The 15728-nt window shown below is 41.0% G+C and overlaps 1 long non-coding RNA gene across 1 annotated transcript; it reads right to left on the minus strand.

Annotated features, from left to right (window-relative positions):
• Positions 1-1015: 1015 nt before the first annotated feature.
• On the minus strand, positions 1016-11848 carry LOC310904755. The gene is made up of 4 exons (XR_014588599.1): positions 10894-11848; positions 3469-3624; positions 3306-3362; positions 1016-1237 (listed from the first exon to the last, which is right to left on the minus strand). It is a non-coding gene; the product is annotated as an uncharacterized lncRNA (long non-coding RNA).
• Between the last annotated feature and the right edge of the window lie 3880 nt (positions 11849-15728).

The raw sequence follows: 15728 nt of genomic DNA on the forward strand, positions 1-15728 counted from the left end.
TGTTTGATAATAAGAATAATTATTAACTGGAAGGGCAGCTGTTTTGGTTTGTGTTTTTTGGCAGCAGGAGCTATCACAGGCCAGGACACATGTTGCTCAGCTTACAGATATGGGAGCTAGAAATCAATACAGTGAGTGTCAGTTGCAACACTGAGCTCATCTTACTTCCAGAAAAGTAAATTATCTTTATTTTGTGAAAAAGAAATACAGAAGTTTAAAGATTCACCTTTGCTTACCAGAGTAGATTTCTACAGTGCATTGCACTTTCTTGTTTTCCCTTATCTACCTTTTGAATAATCAGCCATGAGAAAAATCAGATGTAACACAGAGTAATTAACTGCATGAAAAACAAAGTTAGGAAAGCCTTAGGAAATGTTGAACAACAGTGCAAAAAGCTGTTCATTGCACACTTGTGGGGCTTGTCCCAGAAAACTGACAAATGAAACCCACCTTTTAAGGACAAAGCCTCAGCCCCTGGCTGAGGGCAACAGTTTTTCTTCTTTCCTCTTCACAGTGGACTTTTCCTACAGTGCCAAGCTGGCAGGTTTTTCTCTGAAGAAGTAGGTCAGTAAGAGGTTTGAGTTTTTTGCACATGGATGTTTGTAATTTTGGAGTAAGGAGGGCATGAGCAACAGAAGAAAAAAATAGGAGACAGTGTGATTTCTATCTTTTGAAGTCCCACGCGCCACCTAAAAATAGCCCTGTGCTGAAAGTAGCTGCTTTTCAAATACACTTATATTACAAACAAAACTAATGTGAAATCCAGGATAAAACATGGAGGCAGTGTTGGATAAAATAGGTGTTTTCCATTGAAGTAGAGCTCTTAAAAGTTGCCAAGATAAATTTGGGCCAACTGATAAGGGCAGAAGCCAATCCCTGACCAGTGTTCCCAGCACCTGTACCTGCCTAGGCCTGCTGGTGACCACCGAATGGCCATTAAATCCCCCAAAGCTCTCTGCTAGCTTCATCCAGGATCAAGCCATACTCCTGCTCCGCGCCTCCCATCCAGGTGGGTGTGTCTGAATGGATTCAGAGAAAAGGCCAAAATGTGTCGGTCGCATATATGTGTGGTTTCCATTATTTATTTTATTTTAATGATAAAACTGGAACCAGAGTATTTTAGGAAGGAGGGAAGAAAGGAATGCAGAGAAAGAAATCTGGCTTCTTTTCCCATTCTGCTAGTCTCTTACTGTAGCATAAAGACAAGGTCATAAAATCACCCACTCAGCTTCTTCATCTGCAAAAGGGGAAGCAGAAGAGTTGCCCGTGTTATTGCAAAAGTACAAATGTAAAGTCCTAACCTTCAAACTGTTCTTGTATGTTGCAAGAGGTTTTTCAGGTCCTAAAAACTATATGCCGCAATATATATTTATCAGAAATAAGCCAATGTACTTCACATTTTACTTTTTTTAAGGAAAAAAAAAAAAACACATTGAGTTGTCCTAGAGCTGTTGGCCAGTTTGTCTGCTTATTACTCAGAGCCTGTGAGAATTACAAAATGTAAATGAAGCATAAGAAACACGTGGCTGTAGCCAGCAGTGGCAAACCTGTGTTGTAGTGAAAGTTTGGGTTGTGGTCCAGTGGACTAGAGTAACATAAGGTGACATTACGTGCCTCAGAAAGGCTCCTCGTTTGCATTTTATGAGACAGAAGTACCTCAGAAGTGTAAAAGCCAGTGAATGGTCAGAAGTTGAAAACGAAGGGCAGACAGGCTTCAGAAGACTTAGTTAGCTGGTGGTGCCGTTCTTGGCATCAAAATAATTTACCTTGAGGAATTCACAGCTATACTCTTTCCCTTCAGATGAAGCTCACTTCTGATGTGGTATCCAGCACTGAAAGCTGTTTTAAATGTAGCTTGCTGTCATCTCCAGCCAGGTGCAGGAGCCGTGGGTTCATGGGGTAGCCAAGTATGGACCAAGCTCTGGCTCCCAGGTCAGCTGAGGGAGCAGCAAGGCAGCGGCTCCCCCAGCAGCCCCGCACCACTGGTTTGACTCCAGGTTTTGCTTCTACTTCCTTGGCTTAGAAGCAAAAGCCAGTGGAGCAAAAGGCTGTGCGACAGGTATTATAGACCCCTGGCTTCCATCCCAAGATGTCCAGTGAGATCTGACATCATTCAGAACTTTTATTTTTATTCTAGTTTTTGGGATAGGAGAAGATGCTACCTTTGTTGTTCTTGTTGCATAGATGGTTTTCAGCTGTTACAACCCTTGGCTCAATCTACTCTCTCTTCTGCCATAATTTAAAGCTGTTCTTGTGGATGGTAAGTTCAAATTCATATTGACTTCATAGTGCAGTCAGGGATTTTTTTGCCTCAATATTGACCAATATTTAATAGTACAAAGAGGAAAATACTGTTTAAGGGGGTTAACAGCACTTCATTACAGTATTCTCTGCCATCTTTTTGTGTAGGGGCCAAGAGCTGGGGTCACATCTCTTTTGCTCTTTCTAGGAGGTGTCTAGCAGCAGTGTCCTTAGGTCACAAACACTGAGACAGGACTGTCATTTCTGGCTTTTAATGAAGCTGTGACCACAGCTGTGCCTGTGAGGTGACATGGAAATGCAGCTCTTTCCTACACGTCACCACTTTGGGAGGTTTGCAGCTGCAGACTGTCCAGGCTGCCTGATGCTCCACTGGTCTCTCTCAGAGAATATGCTATCATCCATCTAGGATATTCTCTTTCTGTTCTTATTTTCCTGCTTCTCAGTGTACCTACTAAATAGTGTAATCCTGAATCATCCATGGGACTTCCCATAATATACCCAGTGGAGGAGCATTATTCTCATTTTAAGACCACATTTGATAAGAGAAAGAATAGGTGGGATTCAACCACTGTTTCTACAGATGTGTTTTGGTCAGAATATGAAGGAAAAAACATCCTGCAGAAGGCCTTTTCTTATTCACTAGGCTGTGTGTTCAACAGCCACTCAGTAATCACTTCTAGCGCTTTTTTTGTCAGTCTTTTGTTAGCCTTTTCTGTCCCTACTATCAGTGTTGAGAGGAGTGCTACTGGATGTGGTTTGTTTCTTCTAAATAAAAACCTTGTTCAGAGAGGATCATCCAAGTCTCCCAGCGACGTTTGTAGTCAATGGTGGGGTTGCATCAGGACTCTAGGAGCCTGGGACCAGCTTACCTGTTTCCCCGCACTTAGATGAAGACTGCTACTATCTCATCCATACAAATCAACGTGAATTCCCTCTGTACTGTAAGATGCCCTAGATTCATGATTTCATCTATGGTTTTTAGGGACTCTGCCCTTAAAATTCATGGCAAGTGGTTGAGAGGTTATGTCCTTTTCATGACTCACTTCAGGGAGTTTCACAGATGTCTTCAGTTTGTTCAAGCAAGATTTGTACCTCTTACACTGCAAGCAGAAGAGAATTGCCATTAGCCTTTTATACTGGGCTTAATTGCCAATTACCAACAGGTAAATAGCTTCATAACACTGTATTGCTCCAAGCTTATTATACTTTGCAAAGGAGTCCTGTGCAGAGAAATCTCTTTTCTATTAGCAGAAAGAGGGCCAAAGGGCACTGAAAGACCTTCCTGTTTCTTCCACAGTTTCCAATACCTCCTCGTAGGTTTGAGAGCAACCCACACATTTAGCTAGAATATCACAGTTATTCCTGTTAAAAAAAAAAAAAAAAATTATAATGTCTCCATCCAAAGGTAAGGGCGAAAAACATAAAAAATAATTGTCTTTAGGCAAAGCAAAAAATATATATATTTTGAAAATTGTATCAACATAAATAAGCGTAATTTTCCAGGTGATTTTTGAGAAACAAGAAATTGCAAAATGAAGTAAAGAAAGGAGCATCTGTTTTGTTCTAGTTTGTTTAATCTAATTTCTCCATATTTTAAGCAGAGTAGGTCACAAGCACAGTCCAGTGGGGGAAGTTCAGTATATTAAATGCACCAGCAGTTTTCTCTTGCAAATTGATTATTTAAATTGAGCTACTCTCAAGTAATGGACAATACCCATGCTTACAAATATGAGTTTGTGTGGAGATTTGCATTCCAATCCATTGTTCTTTCTCTCTATACTACCAGAGACATCCTATTTAATTTCTTTGTGCTTAATGCAGCACTTATGTCTTAAAATTAAAACTTCATGATGTTCACAAATTACTGTAAGGAAAGAAAATCCTGCTCTTCTTTCTTTTCTGCATTTTTTTTCTCTCCAGACCCCGAGCTGTACTGATACATACATATTTGCCAGATGCAAGAAATTGTTTGCTGATAAAATTAATGCAGAATTTTGTGATGGTTAAACAAAAACTTGCTCTGACATTTTGGCTCAGCTGTGATATCCGTAGTGCAGGACTGGAAGGCAGTGACTACACGCTCCTCTTCTTCCAGGAACAAGGAGAACTGGCCCCCCACTGGGAGAGGCCTTTTTCAGAGGAGATGAGGGAATCGCTGGTGGTGGAATTCACCCAAATATTTTTGGAAGGATACCTGAACTCCAACCTTTTTGCTGCTCTGCATTTTTGGATACTTCATGGACTAAATCAAGTTGCTCTCATGTTTCTTGCATCATCCACTGCTGTCAACAACATCATCACAAATGGGAAGTGATTCTCTCAGTTAAGCACAGACACTCCTGATTGCTCTAGCTGAACAGAGCTCTGCACAGTCAAACATGCCTGTTGCCGTTTCACCGTGGAGTTTGAATGTGAACAATCCTGTCTGATGGAAACCGAGTTCCCATATTCATCTGTGTCAGCCCACGACAGTCTCTTCTGCAGATCTCCTAAATTTCGCTGGCAGATCTCAGTTAGGCTTTGTTCCACCGAGTCTGCTCGGCAACTTGGCCATATCTCATAAGCCTTTGCTTTTGGAGTTAGACTTGCCAGCGCAGCTTTAAACTAAATGGGGCTGTAAATCAAAATGTCCTCATCTACAATTCTTCCCTGAGCATCTGATTACAATCATGCTGCATGCTATTTGTACAGGGATGTTTAAAACTGCCTATAAAACAACAGCTAATTGCTGATCTGCTTAATTAAAGAGAGCCTTTTGTTGTCACATATACAAAGATAAATGAAATAATCAGCTTTGGACTAATGAGAGATAATTAGATTATGCAGTCTGATAAATAAAGACAAAAATCCTGCAGATTGCCACTGTACTGGGCAGCTGAGATTGCAACAGGGTTTAGAGGTGCACTTTCCTTTCCTGTCTATTTTAGCTATAGTGGTTTGGATTTTTTCCATCCCAGAGTTAATACTGCGATCAGAGCTTCCAGGCATTAATGACTGATTTTATGTACTATAATTTAGGATTTGTTGTTTAACAGCAGCGTGATTTGCATGGACACAGTTTAATTTACTCAGAATTTAAGCTTCCATTTAAAGAAAATTTACTAGATCTTAGTGTTTGCTGATGACCTTCCAGCCTGAACAGATGCATGCTGCCAACAGGTCTTCTTCGGGGAGGGTGGGTAAAATCAACTGGCCATGTTTTTTCTTCTTGTTATTCTCTTTAGGTCAATAAACAAAGGATCCTTTTTTTTTTTTTTTTTTTTCCTAAAAGTCTAAAATGCATATGCTCAGTGGGTGCAAATACTGTGGTCTAGTAATAGCAATATAAAGGTCTCTAGTGGAAAGCACATTTCAGTGTAATAATACCGTTTCTCCAAGACTGGTATCCAAAGCTGTGGGGAAAGACCTGAGCAGCTTTCTTCAGTCTGCCTTAGTTTTGTGGTCTAAGAAGAAATAATTTTATCTCACCAAAAGATGTTTATCAGACATGCACCTAACGCATGCAAACCATCGGATCAGCCTAGGGCTGGTGGAAATGCACAAATCCTCACTTAGCACTAGCTGTCGTATTACCTGCCTTTGCATCAAAGCTCTCCTGGAGGTGTGATGCAATGCGCAGTGTAGGACCGAAGGGACGGTACATATTCATGTGCTAAACGTACCAAAAGGACTGGATGCTTGCATGTTTCTTCCATGTGCAGCATTAAGGTCACCTTCGCAAGGTTATACTATCATGCTGGCACCTATTTTCAAGATATTTTTCAAGCCTCTTAAACCTAGATTAGACCAGTTAATTATTTTAATGCCTTCACATTCGGAGTTAGGATGTTGCATGGTATTAATGCCCATTTAATTAAAGATAACCAGCCAAATCTTCCATTTAAGCTTCATAAGTTTTGCCTATTAACAACACTGTATTTTGTCTATCCTTACACAGTTCATGACACAGACGCAAAGAAGAAAGGTGGAGAAGTGCATTTAATTAAATAGCAGGCATAGGTCAAGTGTCTGCCTCATATGTCACTGTACAGCAAAGACGACTGTAGGAAAATATCAGGAAAATCAGCTACCCAGTAAACAAGGTCTGCTGGAGAGCCCTGTGGTCCCTCTCCCTTGCAGAGACCATCTGCAGAGAGCCCTGCCCTGCCTGGTGCTTCATCCATGTTCCGTCATATTTACTTACTCAGGTAGGAGGAGGGGAGCAGCAGGACCGTCTGAAAGAGGGGATGTTGCTTATCATGAGCAAGAGAAGCTGAACTGGGCCCTTTGTTACTGGGCAACTGCCTTTTTCCATGGATTTTTGGGAGGATCTATATACAACACACATCCTTCCTCATTAAAGGCAGCTCGAACACTTAGCAAAGGTCAACACCTATCTGGGGTAGAGCCGTGGGGAAACAAGAGGTTAAGGCTGGTAAAATTCCCAGGATATCTTATATGGGGGTGAAGAGAGAGCATATGAGAAAAAATCAGAAGACATACCATGTCCAGCTACTTAAGAGAAATGAGCTTTTAACTCGTGGAAGTTCTGCAGTAAATATTTGTCAGCTGATATCTGGGCTGCTCATCACTAGCTACTCAAAAACAATCCTCCAGCAGTTTGTTTCTGAAAAGAACCTTTTCCTATTTTCTTTATCTTCTGAAAAGCTGCTGTGATGCTGCAGGAAGCCAGCCTGGGCTCATCCGCATTATCTGGAGGCCTAAATCCTGGGTCAGGACACTCTGCTGACAGGTGCTGCCCAAACGCAGAGCAAAATCTGATTCTGGTGTCAGTAGTTTGTGAACACATTATTCCCACACATTCTTCTTTGTGGATTATGGTAAAGGGCTGTGTTAGATTATCTTTTCCTTAGGGACAGGCCACAACTGGAATCCCTTTGAAGTGTGGATTTAATAAAAAATTGCAGAAGGTGAGTGCTCCCTTACACCTGTATTTAGACCAAGATTTGGCATAAGCAATTGGAAATTTGTAGAGAGCAACAATGTGAGAGACCTCCATCGAGATCAGCTTTTGCACTTGGGTGAGAAAGACAATTTCTTTTTTTTTTTTTTTTTTTACTAATCATGCAGGGGCTTTGCTGATGCTTCTGGCCATCGCAAGGACCCCTCCTCTCAGGAGTGCTTGGTCCTAGGGGAGCCAGTGGCTCTCTGCACCGCCAGGCTGCAGCCTTTGTCCCTCAGCGCTCGGCTGGATATGTCAGAGCAGAAGGGTTGCCAGCAGGCATGTCCTTCACCAACTTCATGGGAGAGCACTGCTACAGCTTTGTCGAAGGCAATGGCAGCACCTCAGTTTGTAGGACCAGCCTGAATAGATCGAGGACTTGATCCTAAAAGCCAGCAAGAGCCAAAAAAAAAACCCTCACCTCATTTTTGTAAATTAAAGGTCCTTCAAAGGCTTCTCTTTCTTTCAGAAGTTCAAAACTTGGTACCTTTCCTGATTTTCTGTTTTCCTCTTTTCTTGCTTGAGCTGTGTCATTGGACTCTTCATGCAGCAGTTCAGAGATAATAAATGTTTAGTGGCAATTTGCCAGCTTGAACTCACAAGTGCTGAGCTTATTCATTACTAGGAAATAGTGGTTCTCTGTGGGGAAATGTCTCCAAACATGATTAGCAAAAAAAAAAAAAAAAAGGAAAGAAAGAAAAAGAAAAAAGGAAAAGGAAAACCCCTTATGAAAAATGTGTGCACTGCTCATCAGTGGCAAATAGTTTCTATGTAGGTTTCCCATCATGTTTTGAATGCTGCTGAATATGGACGGGGAGGTGGGAAGCGGGGAGGTGCCACCATTTGTCACAACAGGCTTTTTGCAGAGAGCCCAGACCACCTCAGTGGGATGAGGAGGTGGACTGGATAGAGGTGGGAAGGCTGCTTTTTTATTTTTTTAAACCTTCCTGCATGCTTCTAACTTTAGCCTAACCTAGTCTCGAGGATCTAACAGCTACATCTTATCAGGAAAAGAATTAACCCCTGGCCTCTTCCCGCAGCAACCTCAGAAAGCACTGACACGGCGGGACCCAACGTGCGGGTCAGAGCCTCGGAGCAGGTGCCTGCCGCAGGTGTGCAGAGTTAGACCAAGGCTGTCAGTCTAAAGGTGGAGGATATTTATAGCGAACTAAAGTAGACATGTAATGTAGATGTGATTGAGACTTAAAAAACTACTATGAGTATGTTTTTCATTATCTTAAAAGCACATTTAATGTTTACAGTGGGGTTATAATGTAGATCTGTGCACAAATGCTCACATAGGACTAGGTGCCACATTACCTGTCTCCCCCTCAAAGCTTTTCTAGAAGCAGCTGATTTCTAACAAAAAGCAAAATCCATTTGGGTTAACACAGAAACCTCAGGGGAACTCTAAAATGATTCCTGAATGCTTTTAAAATCAAATTGTGTTTACACTCCCAACTGCTATAAGTCCTCTTTCAAATTCATTGGCAAACAAGTGAAACGCGTCTGGCCTCTGTGATTCATCAGAGGAGATTTCATCAAGGGTAGCACAGCTGAAATGAAGCACATATTCTCAAAACTAACAGGCACATCCTGCCCCTTTCAGGTATGCTGGAGTTTTTGTCAGTGACTTTTGAGACAGTCTTATTTGTTAGAAAGAGAGTGTACTCTAAAAACATTTAATGTCATGACTTCTAACATTTGCTGCTGGGGACATTTTGCAAGATACTGATGAAAAATCAGGATATAAGTTATTTGGCTCACAATTTCAGTCTTAATAATTCTTCTCATTCTCATGGCACTTTTCAACCTAGAAAGTCACTGCACATCTGTGCATAGAAATAGAGGTGACGGCAAGCTGACGGGGCAGCCGTGTAATGCAGCGTTTGCTCCTCGGCAGCATTTGTGCAGAGACCTGAAACAACCCGGTCCTTCCCAGATTCCCTGCCACCCGCGCAATGGTTCCAGGCTGTAAGCACTACGTCTAGGATGCTACTGTGAATTTTTGTCAGTAAAAATTCAGTAACATAATTTCTGGCATGATTTTAGTGGACAGTGTGGTAAACAATGTGTCCAGCAGCATCGAGGAGTTCTGCTTTAGCATTAAGGAGTAGATAAGTTTCTCTGTATTCATTGAATTAGATGAAACGTGCAATTAGCACAGATGAAACAATGATTGTATTGTGCAAAACTCATGATTAGCTATGTTGTTACAATGTTGTGGCTGTACTGGTATTACAAAAAGAAACACCTAATACAAAAGGAGAGGTTTTAATGCAAAACTTAATTCATCTAGTTTGTCTATTTTCCCGTTTTTACAGGGCACATGTGAGGAGCAAAGCTGCATACTCACTGTACTGCTTCATGGTCAAATCACCCACTGCAGCCACAGTAACAGTGATTCTCACAGCTTTGCATTCTCGTATCTGGTAATTGATTATGCAGTTGTATTAACTCTGCATCAGCATGGTATTGTTGGCATTTAGTTTTCTTTTTTATTTTAAATTCTTAGTGAAAAAGAAGCTGGTACTATTGAACTTTATTCACTTTATTCACTACTGTTTGCTTTCCTAAAAGTTTGCTCTGGCAAATACATACACACTTCATGCCAGTTATCCACAAAGACTATTAACTGCAGCAGAACAAGTCAGAATATTAAATACAAACACCTGCAAAACTTCTTGCAGGATCAAGCCCTTAGCATTTTAAAGGAATTAAAATTTACATCTTATTTGTTTGGAGGTGGCTGCTCCATCACTGTTTGGATGGAAATGCTTTACATTTTGCATCATGATGTCTCTTGGCAACATACAAGAAACAACTTTTAAAGAGTAAAATCTCAGCATCTAAACAACAGCAATGTAAAAGCCGTGTGCATTTCCTGGGGTGGTGGGGAAGACTTCCTGTACGTGTGTAATTAATACTTCTAAATAAGAAACATTATGACTGTAGGAACTCTCTCAGCCCCTTATATTTCAGAGCCCACATAGTGACTCCAGAAAAGAAGGCAGAGAGAAATCTGGGATTGTTTCATAAACAAAACTAGAGATGCTGATGAGTGGACCAGAGGTCTTCATTTGCTGTGCTTCCAGCAAACCGAAATCTGCATTAGAGATATAACAATACCAGCTTTCAACATATTGCTAAAGAAGTATTTTCTTTTCAGCACATATTTCAGCCGCTTCTTGGCCTACTTTGAATCATGCATCAGTCATTAAAAGAGCATGATTTCTGTGCCCCCCAGCTAGTGTACCACTGCAAGAGGGCAGCCCATGGAGCCTCCTGGAAGCAAGGGGCAGGATTTTTTGTTGCTTTATTTACTGGCTTACTCTTCCGTGGGAACAAAGCACCATTTGATCCCATTTTTTTTCACTAAATCTCATTTGCTCAGTACTTTACCCCCATCCGCGTGTTCAGCAGAGGTATTTACAGCACTAATAAGAGCATTTTTCTATGAAAGGTCAAAAATCATTGCTCTTAATACATTTGTGGATCCGCTTTTAAGCATTATCCGTTAGTGGTAGCAGGTACATTACAGTGGAGACTGAAAAACACTTTTTTAGTGTCAGAATTATTTAATAAATTATTCAAGCATATATTAGAAAACTTTCTCTTTTCTTCCATCAGTAATAATACATGTGACCTGAGAACTATTGTCTTCTTATGTCTTATTTTTAGCAACCTACCTGCAGAGGGGAAAGCTGCTGTGTTCTCTCTGCTGAGCATGTGGGAATTCAGTGGTCTTCTCTTCCAATATGTTATGTCTCCAGATCAGAAGAGACACAGACTCATCCCTGGCCAGGAAGCTGCTGGCTCCATTCTCATTATGGATTGATCAGTTTATACTGATTACAGGAAATGGCTGTTAACAGGGTGAATAAATAACACATCTCTGAGCAGGGATTATCTTAAAATTTATGATTCCTTTCTCCAAAAATGATGATGTAGAAAATCAGAGGAGGGGCAACAATGTTCTTTTCAGTCACAAGAAAAGATTTTCTCCATTTCCAATAACGGTAGATGTTCACTTTCCAATTTACACAGAGGAAAAAGTAAGCATCAGTTTGTCCCTTCAAATTTTCCCTGACAGACATGCTGTATCCCAGCTAATATGCACAGTGATTAGCACACAGTGTCCTTGAGTAATTACTATGTCATTTTGATAACGAATGGTCAGCTGATACTGGAAAGGCAGAAGAGTTACACAACACCCAGACTCCAGGCTGATAAAATGTCCTCTACCGTGCATGTGCCGGGGGACACTTGTCAGTGCCTTTTGAGCTGGCCATTTGGACTTGGGGAGTGCTTCACTAAGAGATGAGGAAAGACCGGTGAAGAAAAAAAAAAAAAAGGTGATTTAAGTAAACTTTTTACATTCAAGACATTCTAACCTATCCACATTTTAGCATTATTATGCTCCTTATATCTATTTCCAGTCTCTTTTACCAGAAACCAGGTTTTGCATCATATTATAGTTATTTGCTTTACCATGAGCATAAGTAAAGTTTAAAATAAAAATAAATTCCATTTTAATATCACTGAATGTAGAGTAAGCATGTTTGCACTAAAGTTTTCACCTCCATTTGCTTTGGCTGCTTATTATAACTTAATAAGTTTTTCATTCAGTTTGTAAAGTGCCCCTTTTTAGCCTCTAGCTACTGGATGACACCATCTGTGATTTCCAATGAAATTAAATTAAGTGAAAATTCAATCAACCAAAAGATTGTTGCTTCCACAACTTTACTGAGTGGCTTGGGATCATACTATGTGACATGTCTTTCAAACTGGAAGCACAACATCTGTGTGAGCCAGTTAAAGGAGATTGCCCAGAGAACGGACTTGCTGGCGTGTTGTTTCCAGTGTATCATGCTGGGTTTAATTAATGATTAATTGTCATTAATGACCCTGTCTCAGCTCTTCTTTGCAACAAGCATTCAGGGTGACTTCTCCATTGCTTGTCAACTAGAAGCCCGTCTTTACGACATCCGCCATGCTCTGAGAGCACAGTTTTTCTCACCTGAGCAGTGCCCTGAGCGCCCGCCAGCGCTGCCCCACTTAAAAAAAAAAAGGTATTTTTTTTCCGCACATTCTTTCATGAACGTATATAAATAAAAATTATAAACTAGTTCCCCTTCCACAGTGCTCCCCTTTGAGTCAGAAAGATGTGTTTATTTTGTACCACCTAATTTTTACAGGATTTTCCGATAGGACTTTACACAGTCCGTGCCCTAGTTGACTCATAGTGTAGTTACCAAAGAAGTAGTGATTTCCACCACAGTGGTGAGCTAATTGAATAATGGACACAAATGATAACTTACAGAACCAGAACATTGCAGTATCTGATGATAATCCCTGAGCTTCCCAGCAAATACTTTGGGAAGGTGAGGATCAATGTCTAATAGGATTGGTTATTATTGGTATCCTCCTGACACATCTAGCTTTTTTTCATCTTAATACAAAAACAAGGTCATTCTGAGACTTCTTTGGCAGAGAAACTTTACCAAAAATTTGGAGGCTTGGGTGTTGTGGTTTTTTAAACCAGAATATCTTTGTGTCTTCTACCATTGAGTTTGTAGAACTCATTGCAAGGAATATGAGGTTCTTAGATCTGGTAACGTGTACCACAGAAGCAGGCAGTAATTGGTGGCAGCATAATTCACTTTTCATTTTATATTAGCATCTAGATACAAATTCCTTTTCCAGGTGGACCATGCAGTATCTGATGCATCTCTTTGAACATGACAGCAGTGAGTTAACCATTTGATGAGGGTTAGCAGTGTCAAAAAAAGGGGCAAAAGCAAAGAATAAGACCTCAATCTAAATTTTTTATGCTTGAATGTTCAGTTTTATAGTTCTATCATTGATCAGCATAGGTTGGGAGTTTTCAGTGAAACTCAGTATATTTGGAAAAGAGGAGTGTGTGTATAAGCAAAATAGGCATCACCAGATGTCACTATTACACATTTCTTTTTTGTGTGTGGGAGCAAATGACCAGTTTGGGGGAGATGCATTATCAATTCACGCTTAAGCATTTGGTACAGAGCTGTCAGTGAGGGTAGAAACGGCTCTGCAAGCTCAGGAGAACTTGTTCTGTTCTCTGGACCCAGTGTTGTGCACTTCACTGACTGCTGGGAACACGGGGAGCAACTGGGCTGAGGTTCCTGGGGGGTTGCCCCAGGTACTGCTGTGGCACCTCTGTTCTGGAGCAAATATGATTGTGTGAACAACAGGCGTTCCGATAGAACCTGTAAACACATCATCACATCATCTTTGCTGACAAATTGTCTGTAGACACCTGATCATCTGCTGCTATCTAGCAGAAGATAGAGGTATTCAAGCAAGGTGCAACATTCGCGTATTTGCTTTGCAGTGCTGTGCATTATGCACCAAACAGAGAAAACAGAAGCTTAGCTATCTAGAGAAGAAATGGTAGAGCATAAGGACAGTGGTGACTGCGCATTCACTTTTACTATACGATTGAAGGTATGAACTTACCTTAGCAAATATTTATTTGTAAATATATGAATATTTATTTAAATATTTATAAATATTTGTTTAAATATTCTGTATTTGAAGCAGAGCCATATCAGTGTATCTTTCTCAGAGGACACCATGTGATTTCCAGCAGTGTCTTGCACTTCAGAAATCCTGAGTGGTGTGTGGGTGATGCATTGAGTGATTCTAAGACTCAGCCCAGGCTAGAGCTTTATGGTAAATTCCATCTGCATACATGAGGAGCTTGCAAAGAGCTCCACTTCTATCTTGTCACAGGTGGGAAGGGCACAGGCAAGCACAGAAGGAAGTTTGGATGTTTGCTGAAGGAAGCAATATTGCCTGGCTATTGCATGGGGGGCAGTGGTCTAGATTTGTGTTTGTATACTACTACTGAAGCAGCTGGCATAGCTGCAAACACTCGATATGAATTGAAGTCAGTTTGGAGGAGGCTTTAGCTTCAGCCTGCCCTGGCCACAGGGTGATGAGAAAACTCTGCTGCCCCCAGGGGCTGAGTTGTGGCGGGAGCTCTGAACAGCTCCAAGGTGTAAGTGGTTGTTCCTTCGGTCTTAGTAATACACCAGAGATGCCATCTTCAGCAAAAGGAAGTTCTGGCAAATTCAGCTGTTGTCAATAGCCTCCTTTCTAGCCCATCTCCAAAGCTCACTGGAAGCAATGGGATTTTTTAAGCTGGTTGAATAGCTTTTACATCATTCTCTGTTAAAAGATTTCTTGCTTCCAACATGACGTTGTGGCCTGTGATGTGCTGCATTGCAGCTCCATCTCTGGAAGAAGCAGCATTGGAATTGATGAATCACTCTCCTTCTTGATATACTGCCATATTGGCCTATAACTGTTGTAAATAATATTGCAGTGATTGAACTTAAAAGTCACGATCTGTGGAAGAATCTAATCCCCTGTGAACGTTCCCAGCAGCCTGCCTTTCACTCTTTACTACTAACTTTCACCTGATTCACTTCAAGGGGTGAACCTCTTTCAAGATATTTTCTTTCCTTTGCTTAAGGAAACACTATCCTTTCTCTGCACGCTCTGACATTGCTTCTCCCCCTGAAAGATGGTGCCCTTGGACATTTGAACCTCATTAAATTTAGAAAGCCCAGTGACTTGGTTTTGTTCCCATAGTGATGTTGCAAATCTCATATTTGCAAGGGAATTGCATGGGATTCTTTCTAAACAGATTCGTTTTCTCTTGCGGTTGCTGCCACTAAGTGTAATATCACAGCCTCTTTTATTTAGAAAACACAACTCTGAGACCTTTCCATGAGGCACGGAGCTTTACAGCAATGCAGCAGAAAGGACACCATGCAGGAAAGAGGCAACTACACGGTACGTTTAATAGTGGGGAAACTGCAGAAGGCAAAAAGAAAGAAAGAAAAAAAAAAACTTGTGAGTGAAAAAACAGATAGATATGATGTGTGCCAATGTCAGTTGAGGACAAATCTCTGATACAGCGGAAAGCATTCACAGCCCTCTCACCTACATCTCAGGATGAGGCAAGTGACGGGGACACTTACCCGTGCCAAAGGAACAGGCCTTTCATGACTGGCAGCTCCTGGCCACGATGGCCGCAGCAGGCAGGCACTAGCATGTCTCCATCTTAAGTGCTCGTGCCTGGGCACTCAGAGGAGGACCAGTTTTATTAAGCCAGTTCAAGGCCATCAAAAAGGTAGTACTGCTGATAGCTCAGGACTAAAATAAGACAGTGCATTATACACTGTGTAATAAAGGTAGCTGGAAGCTTTACAAAATCGCTGGAGAAATCTCTAACATTAATATTTGATTCAAGATCTTTTAGTTGTCTTTGGCATATTTAGATTGAGGAGGTTTGTGAGTATATTTATTTATTTTTAGATTTATGTAAATATGCACAGTCAACATCTCTTGAGGCACCTGCATGGCACCCAGTAAAATTTACTGTGCAGTATAAGCCCATCTCCATCAGAGCGAAGAAGCAATCCTGCTCAGCCCACTGAAATGAAAACAAAAACGCAACTGCTTTGTTGTAATG

The sequence above is a fragment of the Anser anser genome, assembly GCF_964211835.1.
Source record: "Anser anser genome assembly, chromosome: 10".
Taxonomy (NCBI): domain Eukaryota; kingdom Metazoa; phylum Chordata; class Aves; order Anseriformes; family Anatidae; genus Anser; species Anser anser.